The 16,217-nt window shown below is 40.7% G+C and overlaps 1 long non-coding RNA gene across 1 annotated transcript in view; it reads right to left on the reverse strand.

Annotated features, from left to right (window-relative positions):
- Window positions 1–16,217, reverse strand: part of LOC117198592 (uncharacterized) — a 342,215-nt gene that overhangs the window by 213,324 nt on the left and 112,674 nt on the right. The window contains exon 2 of the long non-coding RNA XR_007478232.1: window positions 3,179–3,381. This is a non-coding gene — a long non-coding RNA (uncharacterized LOC117198592). The remainder of the gene's footprint in view (window positions 1–3,178; window positions 3,382–16,217) is intronic.

The raw sequence follows: 16,217 nt of genomic DNA on the forward strand, positions 1-16,217 counted from the left end.
CACAGGATTAAAGAAATCCTTGGTACATGTGCACCATATGGGGCTAATGAACCACATGGTCCTAAGAAAAGCTACCTTTTTCACAGCCTGTTACTTAATAAAAGCAACTTTGTTTTAAGCTGAAGCAGGAAGAAAAGTGTACACTTGTCCATTCTTTTTCTGGATCACAAGCTTATGATGATGAATGCGTTTTCCTTTTTATTACAAAGGCAATGTGACTGCCCCTGGATGTAGAGGGAGTTCTTGCTACTCTGGTCTTTAGTAGACTACTTGGCATTTCTATTTCAAGAGACTCTAGAAAGTAAATGATGGATCTGCACCAAGTCAGTTCCTCTACTCACTATGCCTTTTGCAAAATAGGAAGACAGTGACTGATACAAGGGGTACAGCCTATAGCCATGGAATAGAAAAAAGCACTCAAATGACAATCTTGAGATTTAGTCCTCTGGCAACTGAAAACCAACCACTGTATTTTTTCTTTCTTTCTTTCTTTTTTCTTTTTTGGCCAATTCCGGAGTCCTAACCACTGGACCGCCAAGGAATTCCCCAATCACTTTAGTATGAGAAACCAAGATTAGGAAAAAACTGATGTCTTACAAGTCATGTTTACATGAAGAATCAGACCTGTATCTTCCATGCACTGGGCATGCTTCCAGTAACACTCATAAAATAAGAGGACAGTAGAATCCTAAGTCACTCAGAAATGCCTCATCTCCTTCCACACTCCCCCCAACCCACTTTAAGTCATGTAAAGCCACCAAATCTATAGATTACTATAGCTAAAAGGAGAATTAGGGCAATATTCCCTGGTCTAATCTGAGTTCCTTCAACTGCAGAGTACCTACTTCATTTCATAATTGTTAACCCATATGTCTGTCTGACCCACTAGACAAACTACTAATTCCTATGTATCTCCAGTATTGGTGCCTGACATCTAGTAGACATTCAGTAAATGTTTATTCGATGAATGAATGAATGAATATTGCAAAATGACTAACCTTCACATAAGCAAGAATAGTTAACTGGATCACTGTTAAAAACTTTGTAAAAATATCATCCAAAAATGCATACTCAGAATAAAAATTGCAAATGATATGCCAGTGTGTATAATGGAGAAATTGGAAATCTTCCTCCCACCTCAATCTCATTCCCCATAGTTAGCCACAGTGAACCCTGGTATCACTGTTAATTTTTCTCAGTATATAATAAACTATACAGTAAGTTATAACTCTCAAACTGGAGTGAATGAATCTTCTTTCAAGCCCAATGCCAGAATTACTTTCACCTTCTATTTCTTGGCAACATCATGCACATGATTTTGCTTGTCTTACAGCATTAACTGTCCTGAACAATGATTAGCAAATGAAGTTCAAGCAACTAGTCTTCCTGATAATCTCTGCAAGGCCAGTTGGCAATTCAGTAGTGTTATCTACCTTGAAGCTAAATGGAATCATTAAAAGCATCTCAATACCCAACATAAATAGGTGTACTTAAGTAACCAGATTCTTTCTGCTTGTATGAGCAATTGTTCTGCTATCATATTTGGAAAAGCTCTTATAGGAAACGGGAAACCACAAGCTGGTTGCAACTGCTGGCAGGTATGAAATATGATTCAGCAGCTAAGCGTCCATCTCTGGACCTGAACTGTCAGTGTCCAAATCCTGGCCCCAGCCACTAGCTCCATTACCTTAGATATTTATGTAATGGCTCTGTGCCTCAGTTTCCCCATCTATAAAGTGCAAACAAACTCATCTCCTCCCTCATATTTTTGTGAGAATTAAGTAAGTTAAATCATATAAAGCACTTAGAAAAATGCCTCACAGAGAAAGGCTATAAAAGACACTTTTTCTTCATTAAGGTATCATTTATATACAATAAATGTACAGATTTTAAGTGTACATTTTGATGAGTTTTGACAAATACATACATCCCTGTGACCATCGCCCCAATCAAGATGGAGCACACTTCCATCATTTCAGAAAGCTCCCCGGTACCCCTCCCCAGTCAATCTCTCCCCCACGCTTCCATACTCCCAGGCAAGCCTGATTGATTTTCTTTCCCCTAGAGATTAGTTCAAATAAACGATTCAGCTAGAACATCATGTAAATGGATCCTGACAGCACATGCTTTTTTGTCTCTTGCTTTTCTCATTCAGCATAATGAATTTAAGTTTTATCCAGTAGGTCATCCTGCTTTTATTGCCGAGTATTATTCCATTGTATGACTACACCACCATTTATATATCACTTCTACTCTTGATTGACATTTAGGTTGTCTTTAGTTTTTGTAGAATATTTGCTTTTGAGAGAGATTTCTATTTGCCACACACTCTTTAGGAGTATCGGAATATCTTAAGCTTCAGAAATATAAATTGGAATGTGAAGAAGGCATCGTTTGCCACATGGGGGCTTGCTCCTTATCACCCTTCCTCTCCCTCATAATCTTGCTGAATCTTTTTACTCTATGTTGTTCTTCACAGGGATTTTCAAGATGGCGGGCTTCAGGCCACAAACTGGAAGACCAGTGATGACTGAGCCTCAGTGGGGAATAACCGAGAGACTAGAGCACCATGAGGTCACTCTTGGTTGAATAGAACGTTGATTAGCCTGCTGCTACGTACCGCATGATGGCACTTTCACTGTACTGCATTCTGAGAAAAATCACGGGGCTTTTCTAAGTCTCCAGTAAAAGTAAATTACCTTAATATTAACTGTAGTACAAGAACATGAGTTAAAAATAGACAAGAAATGTAAAAAACATTTTGTAGTTTGCAAGTATTGTAGGAAAGCCCAACACATATTTGAGGTGAGCTTTGATCATACCATGACAGATTTTGGCTCCAATAGCTTGCAAGGTACAGAAGCATCCAGCAACTAACAATTTTGTTACTTAGGAGCTATGATAAACTTAATCCCATTTGTCGGAAAGATTGGCCAGTTCTTAAAAGCACTTGCGCAAAACAAAGACTCAAATTCTCATTAGAATTCACCCATCAAAATTCAACGTGCCCTTTCTGAGATGGACATCTCAAAGGGTTGAGAATTATTTGCTCTCTTTGACCATCCATTCATCAATGTCTGGCCATGTAAAACAGGTTATCCAGAAAGTGAGGGTTTCTGTGTATACTTAAACCGAAAAGAACCAAACAGAAGGAAACAATATGTTCTTGGGGACTCACCAGAGGTCCTCCTGTTGCAGTCTGACTTGAGTACGTTTCCATAGCAACAGACTCCAGCATTCTCAAACAAGGGTCAGGTGCTCACAGGAGGCTGCAGCTGGACACTGAAGAAAGTTTCTTTTCTCAAAAGTTACAGAAGTATTCCCAAAAAATTCGATCAAAATTCCATCTAAAATTGGCAGGAGGGTGGTCTTCTAGATGACCTGAAAATAAAATTAATTTCTTAAATACTCTCTCCTCCCTCTTCCCATTATTACCAGGAAAATGTTTGGGGAGAATTTTATTCAGGTTACCGTTTTTTACAAGTGCCTCTGGTCAGATAGGACAGACACTGTCCAGACATCAATAGTGAGAAACGGGTCAGAGATCCAGAGAATTTTCCCAGCAGCTGGGCAGAGCCTGGGGGGTCCTGAGGGGATAAGGCAGAGATTTGGGGCTCCAGAGGTGGCTCCCTATGTTGGCCTGCTACAACTGTATAGGGAGAGGTGCTCAGAGGTGTTTTTGTCTCTACCCCTTCTCATAATACCTTTTATAAGATGCTTTATTGCAAAAGTAATCAGCCTTATTTTTGTAGAAAAATATTCAAAATCCGAAGAAGAAAATAAAAACTTTATCCATATCCCATCACAAAATATAACAAGTGCTAATAATCTGTGGTATATAGTCATTCAATGTGTGTGTTTGCTTAAGACTTTCAAAATGAGATCACTATTGTGATTTACTTTGAGGCCAGCTTTTCCCTCTTAATATATCATGAACACTTTTGCATGTTGTTAAGTATTCTCCTACATCATCATTTGTAAATGGCTGTTGTGCATCCCACTGACTGTATCACTGTACCAGAATTTACCCAATCTCTTACGGTTGGCTATTACAGACGTTTCCCATTTTTCATGATTACCAACACATTGACAATACATATTCTTGTAGTCAAATCTTTGCACAAATTCATGATTAATTCCTTGTAAGACATACAAAAATGCTAGAAACACATAGAGATTTTATCTCCCAACATAAATGCTAAGTCTCAGGGCAAAGCCAAATGATCAAACTTTGAATGGACAACATATTTACAGTATAAAGCTTGTCCACCTGCTAGATTCTGCTGGCAATCAAGAAGGTAAATGAAACATGACAGTGAACTTGGGCTTGTGTGGGATTTTATACACTAAACAGTGACATCAGCTTTGTAAAAACCCTGGGCAAATGACACACCAGGTTATCTTCATCTGATTAAAGATGAATTTTCTAGTTCCATACTTGAAACTGAAAGTGATTTCTCTATGTCTTGAGTGGGCTTTTGTACTGCCAACACAGATTAACTGGGTACGAATAAAACAAAAGTAAGTTTGAATGCCAACTCCCAACCCCACTTAGACCCAGTCCAGCAAGAAGAAAGTCCTAGCCCATGGAAAATCAAAAAGTATGGTTCCTGGGCTTCCCTGATGGCGCAGCGGTTGAGAGTCCACCTGCCAATGCAGGGGACGCGGGTTCGTGCCCTGGTCCGGGAAGATCCCACATGCCGCGGAGCGGCTGGGCCCGTGAGCCATGGCCGCTGAGCCTGCGGGTCCGGAGCCTGTGCTCCGCAACGGGAGAGGCCACGACAGTGAGAGGCCCGCGTACCGCAAAAAAAAAAAAAAAAAAGTAGGGTTCCTGCCAGTTCCGCTGGATATAGGGCAAGCTGACGGCAGGGGATGGGAGAGCACTGCATTGGTCCTTGGGCCTCGGTCTGTTCACCCAGTTAGGGGAGGGCGAGCAATTTCCAGCAAAAGCAGAATCCAGAATTGTGTGTCCTATCTCGTCAGGTTGCCCAGGAGAGCAGCCATGGGTTCTCCTTTGCAGGGAGACGGAGTAGAGTCAACTCCCTGTACCTACCGATGGTTCACAAATAGCCGCATACTATACACCTGTTCTGTACCTAGCTCTTTGTCACTTAATGATATATCCTAGGACTCCTTCTAAATCACTATATAAAAACTTCATTCGTTTTACATATCATATGGATTTACTATGATTTATTTAGTAGTTTTCTATTTATGTTATATCCCACATTTTGCATCCCCAAAATGCTGCAGTAAATAGCCTCCACGTATGTCGCTTCACTTATGTGTGAGTATACTTGTAGGAGAAATTTCTAGAAATGGAATTGCTGGAACTTAGGTCATGTACATTTGTAATTTTCAAAGACATTGACAAACTACCTTCCATAAAGATTTGACTGATTGATAGTCTCACCAGCCAAACACAGTGCAGTGCTTTAGTAAACATGAATTTTTGCAAAATGCAAAGAAAATGGTACCTCAGTGTTTTTTAATGTATATTTCTCTTGCTTAATGAAGCTGAGAATCTTTCTGTATGTTTAGGAGCCATTTGCATTTCTTCTGTGAATACTTTATTCCTACCCTTTATTAGTTTCTCTATTGGGTAAGTTGTCTCTTCCTCAGACATTTGTAGGTGCTATTTATCTATGAGGGAGAATAAGCCTTTATCTGCAATAAGAACTGTAAATATTTTCCCCATATTGTCATTTGTACTTTTACTTTTTTTTTTTTTTTTTTTTTTTTTTTTGTGGTACGCGGGCCTCTCACTGTTGTGGCCTCTCCCGTTGTGGAGCACAGGCTCCGGACGCACAGGCCCAGCCGCTCCACGGCATGTGGGATCCTCCCGGACCGGGGCACGAACCCATGTCCCCTGCATCAGCAGGCGGACTCTCAACCACTGCACCACCAGGGAAGCCCTGTATTTTTACTTTTTTATGGTGCTTTTTTGCCATGCATACATTTTTCCCCTCCACGTTTAAATGTATTGATTTCTTTAATTATGGCTTCTAGGTTTTGTGTCATAAAAAAATCCATCTTCATTTCAAAGTCAAAAAGTAATGTCCGGGCTTCCCTGGTGGCGCAGTGGTTGAGAGTCCACCTGCCGATGCAGGGGACACGGGTTCGTGCCCTGGTCCGGGAAGATCCCACATGCCGCAGAGCGGCTGGGCCCGTGAGCCATGGCCGCTGAGCCTGCGCATCCGGAGCCTGGGCTCTGCAACGGGAGAGACCACAATAGTGAGAGGCCCGCATATCACAAAAAAAATAATAATAATAATTTCCTGGGAATTCCCTGGTAGTCCAGTGGTTAGGACTTGGCGCTTTCACTGCTGAGGGCCTGGGTTCAATCCCTGGTTGGAGAACTAAGATCCCACAAGCCACGCTGTGTGGTCAAAAAAAAAAAAAAAAAAGTAATTTCCTTGTAAATTGTTTATGGTTTCACTTTGCATATTTAAATTTTTGATCCATTTGAATTTTGTCCTGGTAAGTGGTGTGATATATGGCTCTAACTTCATTTTTGCTAGATGGTTGTCCCAACTTCATTTACTGAATACTGGTAGTTTCTATTTTCGCCATTTATTTAAGATATCACTTTTAACACATAATAAGATTCCATGTATTGGGGTTTATATAGACTCCGTTCTATTCCCTTGATCTATCTCCAGTAAGGATCAATTGTTTGATTTTGAAGGGGATCAAGGTATGCTACCCTAAAAGATGCCACTTTTGTGTAAGGATTGTTTTGAGCTGAAAGCAATTAGCTCTCTGCCCTCCCCTTTTCTGTCTAAAAGGAAGGCATAAATTTCTGTTTGTAAAAGTGTCTCCTCCTACACCAGGAAGATGATGACAACCCTTAATCACTGGAGACAACTCTTATCAATGGAGAAAATACCAACTTGAGTTTGCATAATAAATCTATAATTCTTCTCTTCCACTAGTTTCCCCTATATATTTACCTTCCCACAATTTACTGCCCCGGGAAGCACAATTTATTGCTAATTTACTTCCTACAATTTACTCCACTTCCTTTGTCTAGTAACTTCACAGTTTATCACTCTTTGTTAAGATGGTATACATGCCCCCGGGTCTAACCACTTCTTTGGGTTTCTTCTTCTTTCTTTTGAAGCCCCCATATATATGCAAAGTAAATTTCTTCTTCTGTTAACCTGTCTTTTATGTGTTTAATTCATGGCCCCCAGGCACAGAACCCAAGAGGGTAGAAGAAAGGATCCTTTCCTTCCCCCACCGTCTCTAAAATGGAGGTTATAATATCTACCCCGAAGAATTAGATTAGAGAATCAAATGAACGTGGGGTGTTTGGCCCATAGAGGAATTCAATAAATTACAGCAATGATGATGAAGAGAAGGAAAATATTGCCTACCTCACTCCTGTGCAAAGAAATGCAGATACCCAGAGGGTTCACAGATAATCCTGGTTCCCAGATTAGCCTTTTCATTATACTCTGAACTAAAGATTTCTCTACATGCAAAAAGTGACATTAGCAATGATCTTCATAGTAATTTTAGTGAATTTCTCACTAACCCAGTTTGAAAGGGAATCTCTAGGACTGTTCTCCTGAAACTGGACTGCCAAGGCAAAAATGGCAGGCAAGACCAGGTTCGAATTCTAGTTTAGCCACTCATCTCTGAGAATCTGTTTCCTTATCATTAGAAGAGAGATAAGTATACTTCCTTCTCATTCTGACAAATGAGATAGTAAGGTAAGTGGCTAGCACTGAGTTTGTCATTTAGCGTATGTTCAATCTCATGGTGGCTATTTTTGTTTTATCATCATCATGTTCTTTGTCATAATCATTAAAGATTATGGCTTTGGGTGAATGAGGACAAAAAAAAGGAGGGTAATAAACACCAGTACTGGAAGGAAAGAAAGGACATAATAATCAGAATATTTTTAAAAATTTTAAGTAGGAGAATAGAGGGATATGTGTGGATTGATGGAGAATAGAGGGATATGTGTGAATAATGTGATTAAACTAGGTAAAATAAAATGTTAACAGTAGAATCTAAGTAGTGCAAAATTATTTCAAGTTTGCTGTATGTTTGAAAAAAAATTTATAGTAAAATGTTTGGAAAAATTCAAGGCTACCATCCCTCTCTCCTTCCCATCCTAATTTTACTGTAACCCCCCACAAACACTCAAAGGCAAGGATGATTGATTTTCCTTGTGTCTTGATATTTTACATGGAGTGAAGAACTTGTAATTCACTTCCTGGCCAAAATTACAAGCTGTTGTTATGTATGTGATTCCCTCCCTTCCCCTAAAATTCATACTTTTTATTTCCTGCTGGTTCAGCTGACAGCTCCAATTTGACAGCTGTCCAATTCTGACAGCTCCACATCAGCAACCAATATCACTCACATCCCAGAATCCCCTCTCCCACCCTGTTGCTCTCAGGGCCCCAAGTCCCGGAGTCAAACAGTTTCTCACTAGGAAACTACAAAGAGGAAGAAGTTGGGACCTGGGATTGAAATGCTGTATCCAGAGCATTTGAAACGCCAAAGTCAGCTGCAGCTTTCGCCTGTTGCTATGGCACAGGTGACTCTGTAGAGTCACCAGCCTGGAAACTGACAGACATAGATCAGTGTGCACTGGTTGCCATGGTGAGGAAAAACCTAAGGATGCTTTCTCCATGCCCATTGGTGCCCAGCATGTCAGGTGTCCAGAGCTGCAAGAGAGTGCTAAAAGCCCTCATCAAATCATTAACTTTTAGGCAGGAATTCAATTGTGCTCAATTGGCCTGAGGGTCAAGCTTCACGAAAGAGATTGTCACAGGGAGGAGAAACGCTGGACCCTTCAGAAACCTGGAAAATAAAGTATTCAAAGCAAATTCTGTGGTTTTTTTAGTGACTTGTTCATGTTCTTTTTCAAAGGAAAGTTCAATTAACTCCATTTAGAAATGTTTAACCTTGGGCAATTAACATCCTTAAGTCCAATATTTGTCAAAATGCTGTCCCCAAGGTAACAAATCAGAATCTCTGGGGGTGGGGCCCAGGTACCAGCAGTTTTAACCATGTCCCTAAGGTCCTAGGCACACTGAAGTTTTAAAACTACTGCCCTAGTGTACCTATATAACTTTAAAGTCTCAATACAAAAACAATTCCAGTCAGTAGCACCAAAACATTTCACCATTCTTGTTCCTTTTTGTCATGTTCTTACATCACCATGACTCCCTAAGAGCCGCACTCTTTGAAAGATATTTGTCTACCAACAAATTGCATGTACAGTCAGCCCTCCGTATCCTGGGATTCCGCATCCACGGATTCAACCAATGCCAGTCGCAGGCTGTTGAATCCGCGGACGCAGAACCCACGGATACGCTGCCGACAGTACCAGTCATTTTCTATAAGGGACTTGCGCATCCGCAGATTTGGGTATCCGCTGGGGGTCCTGGAACCAATCTCTGAGGGTACCAAGGGATAGCTCTATTGAATAATGATTTTCCCCCTTTTAATCAAAGACGTATATAGTCCCCCTCAGCTCAGGTGAAATGTGTATAGCTCATTAGGCTTTCAGAGATTAAAAACAATAGCTCAAGTTCCCCAGTCCTACCTTTGCCAACCCCTTAGTGATCTGAGCATCCCAAGTTGGAATTACAGAAACTATTGAAGAACTCCACGGCATCAAAGACCGGTTCTGAGATGTTAAACATAAGCAATAACAAGATCCATCCTCCTTCTAAGGAATGTAAACTTATTTATTCCTTCATTACTTATAACTACCCCTGTCCCAGTATGGATAGAATTTAAAGTAATTCACAAAGATTCATAAAATAACGTAAATTAGCACAGCCTTCTACTTGTTTCCTATTAGCCCTTCTCCCTTTCCTTTCCAGTATTAATAGTCCTCATTTTTAGCTAAAACACATGGCTACCCACATTTCCCAGCTGTCCTTATAGCTAGGTGTACCCATATGACTAAGGTCTGGTCAATGGGATGTACATGGAAGTTGTTTATGCAACTTCTAGGAAGTATCCTCAAAAGGGAGGATTGGTTGTGTCCCTTCCTGCTGACTGGCCACAGACATAATGGGGAGAGTAGCCATCTTGGACCATGAGTTGGAAGCCGTGTGTTGAGACTGACAGAGCAACACATTAGAAGTCCGGGCTCCTGATGATGGTGGAGCTGCCATTCCAAACTTGGACAACCTACCCAAACTTTTTTTTTTTTTTTTTTTTTTTTTGCGGTACACAGGCCTCTCACTGTTGTGGCCTCTCCCGTTGTGGAGAACAGGCTCAGCGGCCATGGCTCACGGGCCCAGCCGCTCCACGGCATGTGGGATCTTCCCGGACCAGGGTACGAACCCGTGTCCCCTGCATCGGCAGGCGGACTCTCAACCACTGCACCACCAGGGAAGCCCTACCCAAACTTCTTCCTGAGAAAATTGAAGCTTCTTTCTTGTTTAAGTCACTGGTGTTTGGGGTTTTTCATTCCACACAGCCAAACCTAATCCTTACTACTAACATAAATGAGGGGAAAAAAGATAAAAACATACAATAAAGCCAGAAATAAACTTAGCACAAAAATAAATACCATATAGTCTTATATATTTGCTGTGAATAAGTTGTAACTTTAGCTTCACGCTTTCTAATGGTCAGTGTGACAATAAGTCTTTTAAAGACACATCTCAGTGTCATAACGTTTATTTTTTTAATTGCTCAGGAGAAACACAACTGTTCCTGATGCTAAGAACAAATTAATTCATCCTGAGAGTCTCCATAAAGAGGGCATCCATCATGTAATACAATAACAACAACTGCCACAACTTTCTTACGGTAGAAACAGTTGTTTCATGATGTTCTTCAATACAGGCCAGGAGAATCCCAGTGTAGGTAATCTGATTTGAAATTGCCCTGTCTACTCATTTATGTAGTATGCTAGATTGAATGCTCTCTTTCCCATCCCTCACAACCACTCTCTAGGTAGGACTTAGAGAGGTAACAGGTGGGAGGATAAGAAGGTGGTTTAAAAAACCAAACTCTACCCACATCCAAGTTGTCTACCACCAGCATCACCATCACCTATGAGAAATGGTCAGGATTGATATGTCCTCCCTTCCATGTACCCCAACCTTTCTTGTTATGATATTTTCTACTTAAAACACCCTTGAAGTTATTTTAACTTAAATTTTATTGATTATTTCAAATCTGTTAAAATTTTTGTGTGTCTGTGTGCACTGGAGGAGGAACTCAGTATGTGATTTTTCCATCTGTAGTCCCTACATATCTCTGAATTGCGTAATACAAGTAGATAATGAATAAAATACAGCCAAGTAAAGCAGTCATTTACTAAAAGAAAAACACAAGGACAAAAAATGTAAATATTTAACTTATGGGTCATGTGTCCCAACTGTGAATACAAAGTGGCAAATGTCAGCAGTTTGTATCCCGTAAAGGAAACTAAAATGCTTTCCAACACAACATTCTTTTGCTAGGGGCAGCAGGGCAGACACCGCCAAAGTCACAGAGACACGTTTTCAAAATTTCTAGCGAGATGCTTCCTGATGGAGCCTCATGCCTGCTCCATTGATTCTACAGCATTTCAAGCAGGATCTTGCTCTCCAACCTGGGTTCCTTTCTGGCTCTATCCTGTTGAAGGAATGATTTGTGAGACAGTGTGGGAAATGAGTAGTGAACATGTGCTACCTGAACCAGATGGTTACATACTTCACATCCAATGTGGTACCTTTATACTTTCTGGCTAGGTTTTGTTAAGGTATCCTTTCCTATTACCCAACATTGGATTTGAGAATAGAAGGATACGTTGTTTTTTCTTTGGTGGTTTTTACCCTGAGCATTACTTGTTTTCATGATGCAAATACTGCACTTAAATTGGTAAAGTAGAGATATGAGAGTATATCTGCGGTCATTGCAAGTAACCCAAGTCCCACAGAAACAGAACACAAAATGAATTCCTTTTGATCCCTCAGAGAGGATGATGGAACATCTATTTTCCCCCATTTAATTAACTGTCCAACTCCCCTAGGCAGCTACAGGCAAACACCTCAAAATTTTATCACACCAGTCTAGTTATCCTCCAGCGGCCCAAAGCCACCTTTTCACTTATATATGGAATTCACAAACAAATTCATTTCCCACAAACGGAATCTCTAATTAGGATCAACTTCATTTGAAACTGTGCAGCAGACAGGAAAATGAGAGCATTACAGAACATCATTAATAGCAACTGCAAATAACTTTTTAATCGATCTAGGTATTCCTCTCCCAGAAGTTACTCTTCTCTTCCATTGAGGAAACAATTTTTGCTTGCCATTAGCAACAATCTCAACATCATGCATAATAATAGTAATAATGATCATTTTTTAAAATGCCAGCCAACAACTGGGTAGATCTTTCTCATTTAAAACAGCTTCCAGGAGACTTCCCTGGTGGTCCTGTGGTTGAGAATCTGCACTCCCAATGCAGGGTCATGGGTTCGGTCCCTAGTCAGGTAGCTAGGATCCCGCATGCTGCACATCACGGCCAAAATAAATAAATAAATATAAATAAAAAAGCTTTCATCTGCATTGTCATCTCACTTGATCTTACTTCTGCTTTGTGTATACTAAAGTAGGTGTTTTTACTTCATTTCACAGGCATAAGGCTGAGGGGTTCCCTGTGGGGACTCGTGTTACTGAGGTTTGTCTGATCGACCTTGGACAAGTTACTCAATGTCTCTGAACCTCAGTAAATCTATAAAATGAGGATAAAACTAGTACCTACCACAGACTGGTGCTGTGATGTGCAGTAACAGACATGCGGCAACCCTGGTAAAGCCTTGTAATTGTTGGTTGAGCATGGAGGGGTGAGTTGGTCTTCCCAAGGATGAACAGCTTTTAATCTGCAGAACCAGGAAGAACCTGGCCTCTCAACTCCAGACTTGGGGCTTCCTTGAAGCAAGAATCTATTTAGGGGAGGGGCTTTCCTGGTGGAGTAGTGGTTGAGAGTCCACCTGCCAATGCAGGGGATATGGGTTCGTGCCCCGGTCCAGGAAGATCCCACGTGCTGCGGAGCGGCTGGGCCCGTCAGCCATGGCCGCTGGGCCTGCGCGTCCGGAGCCTGTGCTCCGCAGCGGTAGAGGCCGCAGCGGTGAGAGGCCCGCGTACGGCAAAAAAAAAAAAAAAAAAAAGAATCTATTTAGGGGCGAAACTAAGATCAGATCAGACATTTCCAAAACTTAAACCTCTCTTTATTTCTGCCATCCCATCAACTATGTGAGCTGATGTAAGCTTGAAGAGTTAAAGGATTACTGACTCTCCTTTAGGGCTGGGATGAAACACAAACATTTGATGATCAATAGAAGAGTCTGTAAATAATGAACAGAACTCACAGAATTGTGCTTGGAATCCCAAAGGCTAGAAACACCTGTCACATATTGCTTCTCTGCCCTGGCACACTTTGGGGACAATGCACAATGCTGAAGTCCACTGCTGGCCACAAGGTGGCAGAATGTCACCAGCAAGGACGCTCAAGCCCAAACTTCACGCTGGAGCAAATCAGGGCAAGTCGCTGACACCCAAGACAACAAATGAAATAATACAGTTAACATCAGCCCTAAACCTAAGTTAGTGACAAATATTCTGCAAATGCCATTCTTCTGCCTAAATGCTCAGCTCTTATTCCAGACAGTAAAATGGGCACCTCATCGATCTTCACCTACAAAAAGGAACCTCAAGGTGACCATGAACTTATTCCAACATATATGACTACTTCTATTTACATGAATCCCAATTTTCAAACATATAAAATAATTGAGAAACTTTAGGTGTTGGGAGCCATCCTCCAGAATCCTCAGAGCTCTCTTATATAATATTTTCTTATAAAGATGAAAATATCTTTAAAATTAAATTATTTCCATATTATGCAATTACCATAAACATTTTAAAACCTGGATTTTCCTACTAACCTACCTGTTTCTGAGCTACCTTCCCTTTTACTTTCTACAAAAGTGAATGTGTAAGGACTATGGAATAATTTAATAGCTTAACAATATACAAGGTTTTACACAGACTTGGATTGTTTTAGAGTTGGATGGTAACTGGGAGATTATTTACTTTAATGCCCTTATTCTCCCAGTGAAGAAAGTAGTACTGCCAGAAGTTAATTAACTTGCCTAAGATAACACAGAAAGTCAGTTCAGAACTGAGAGCTGAACTTTTGTCATCTGACTTTCAGGATAGTTTGGACTAATTTAGATCTTTCATTTAATTGTGTCAGGAAAGTCATGATTGTCTTTACCCCACAGAATGGAAAAACTACTTGCAAGAGGAGAAAGTACCAGTCAAGTATCATGCTGTGTGATTCCAGCACTTCAGCTGGATCCATATTAGAAATTCAGCAGCGGTTAAGACAAAAACTGAGAAGCATCATGATCACAACGGTAATCCCCCCACCCTCCAAAAATTAAAACCCTAACAGATGATCCAGGGGTGAGTCTTTCTAGAACTTGAAAAAGAACCTGCCAGGTCACAGCCACTCCACTGGGATACGAGATTACATAAAATTCAGGCAGAAGGAGCAAAATGCCTCTCCGGGGACACCGGAGACCCTGAGCCTGTCTCAGGAGGTGTGACTATAAAGTAATGGGTCTGATTTTAAAAGAAGCACAACCAGCGCTTACACGTCTAAGTGAGCAGTCACCTTGGGAAGCTGCATATTTGTGCCAGAGTTGCTGCAGCGGCTCCAACGTTAACTCTTCTTTGGGATTTGCCGTCAGAGCTTCACCATGTTCTGCCAGATATCTATCATGGCGTAAATCTTGGTTGTGTGAGGGTGGACTTGTTTCTGGAAAACCTCCAGAGTCAGCTCTTGGGAGTAAGGTGGGTGGTCAAGGCAGATAATAATATTTTGGGATAAAACTGAGTTGCATATAGTCATTGGGTCGATTTCCCCTGTGGTTTATAAATTCGATCAGATGGCTCATCTAGGAAAAGAATCACCTATTGGAGGCAGTCAGGAAAAACTTTAAGGTATTACTAATGTGTACGTTACTGATTTCAAAATAAAGCCTTCTTAATTCCAGTTCTTAATCATTTTGCATCCACTGGTAAGTTACTCTTCTGTCTCCCAACTCATGTCTCAGCTCCTCTAAGGGAAAAGGCCAATTATTAGATTAAATTACATGAAATTGCTGCCATTCAGACATATTTGACCTACAAAAATCATATAATTCAAGCTAATACATTTGAAGTCGTAATGTTTAGCCCAGTGGCAAAAAGGAGTTCAACAGCATTAAGAGATGTCACCGTGCTGAGGTGGGCGATCCTGAGTGTCAACACTGAATCGCCAGAAAATGATGCTGAACAACCCGAGAGGTAAACATCAGTTTTCTCCCTCCATAGTTCTACTTTTTAATGCACTTAGGTTTCTTTTCATTATCTAATTTAAACTGCACATCTCGAGGGTGAAAAAGCCAGCCACGCACACCAGCAAACAGCCTTTCACAAACAGGGCTATTCTGTAAGAAACATCAGTCTCACCCTAAGTCATAGCCTGCACATAATGGCCATCCATATTCCACACATTTGGAAGCAAATCTGCCAACTTAGTCCCTCTAGGTCCTGGGACTCCGCTGGATAGGCCAGATGATCCGATTTTAACTTAACTGATTTCACTAAGGAATGGAGTGTACACTTGGCCTTTCCACCTCCCTCGCTCAGGGTGGGTGTGACCTTGCAAATTATGATTGAAGTCATTGTTCTGTGAGCTATCTTTCCCTTCTGGTTCATTCTTTTTCTGTTTCTTTATGGTAATTTATCGCAAGAGTAATTTTTTTTTTTTTTTTTTTTTTTTTTTAGGTATTTGGCTTCATTTTAAGAGTAAATTTTTTGCCCCAGTTTTATTGAGATATAACCCTCTGGTTCTTCTTCACTTCATTTTTAGTTTTGTTTTTCCTTGTCCTGTATTTACCATCAAAACAGGACTAGAGAAGCTGTTCCACCATCCCTTCATTTGAATATTCAGAAAGTGTCATTCAATATCATTAACCTGCCTGGGAGAAAAGACTCATTAGGTAAAGCAGAGAACTTCTGGATGTTATTTCAGCTAATATGTCATTTACTGTTTGGGTGGAAAACTGTGTCATCCATCTGCCTCCTACAGAATTCTCTCAGGAAAAGCTTTGACGAGGGAAAGTGTCACTGGTAAAAGCTGGCCTTGAGGAATTAACCAGATGATATGCAAAGCTATAAAGACTGCATGTT

Source organism: Orcinus orca, chromosome 6 (genome assembly GCF_937001465.1).
Source record: "Orcinus orca chromosome 6, mOrcOrc1.1, whole genome shotgun sequence".
Lineage (NCBI taxonomy): Eukaryota > Metazoa > Chordata > Mammalia > Artiodactyla > Delphinidae > Orcinus > Orcinus orca.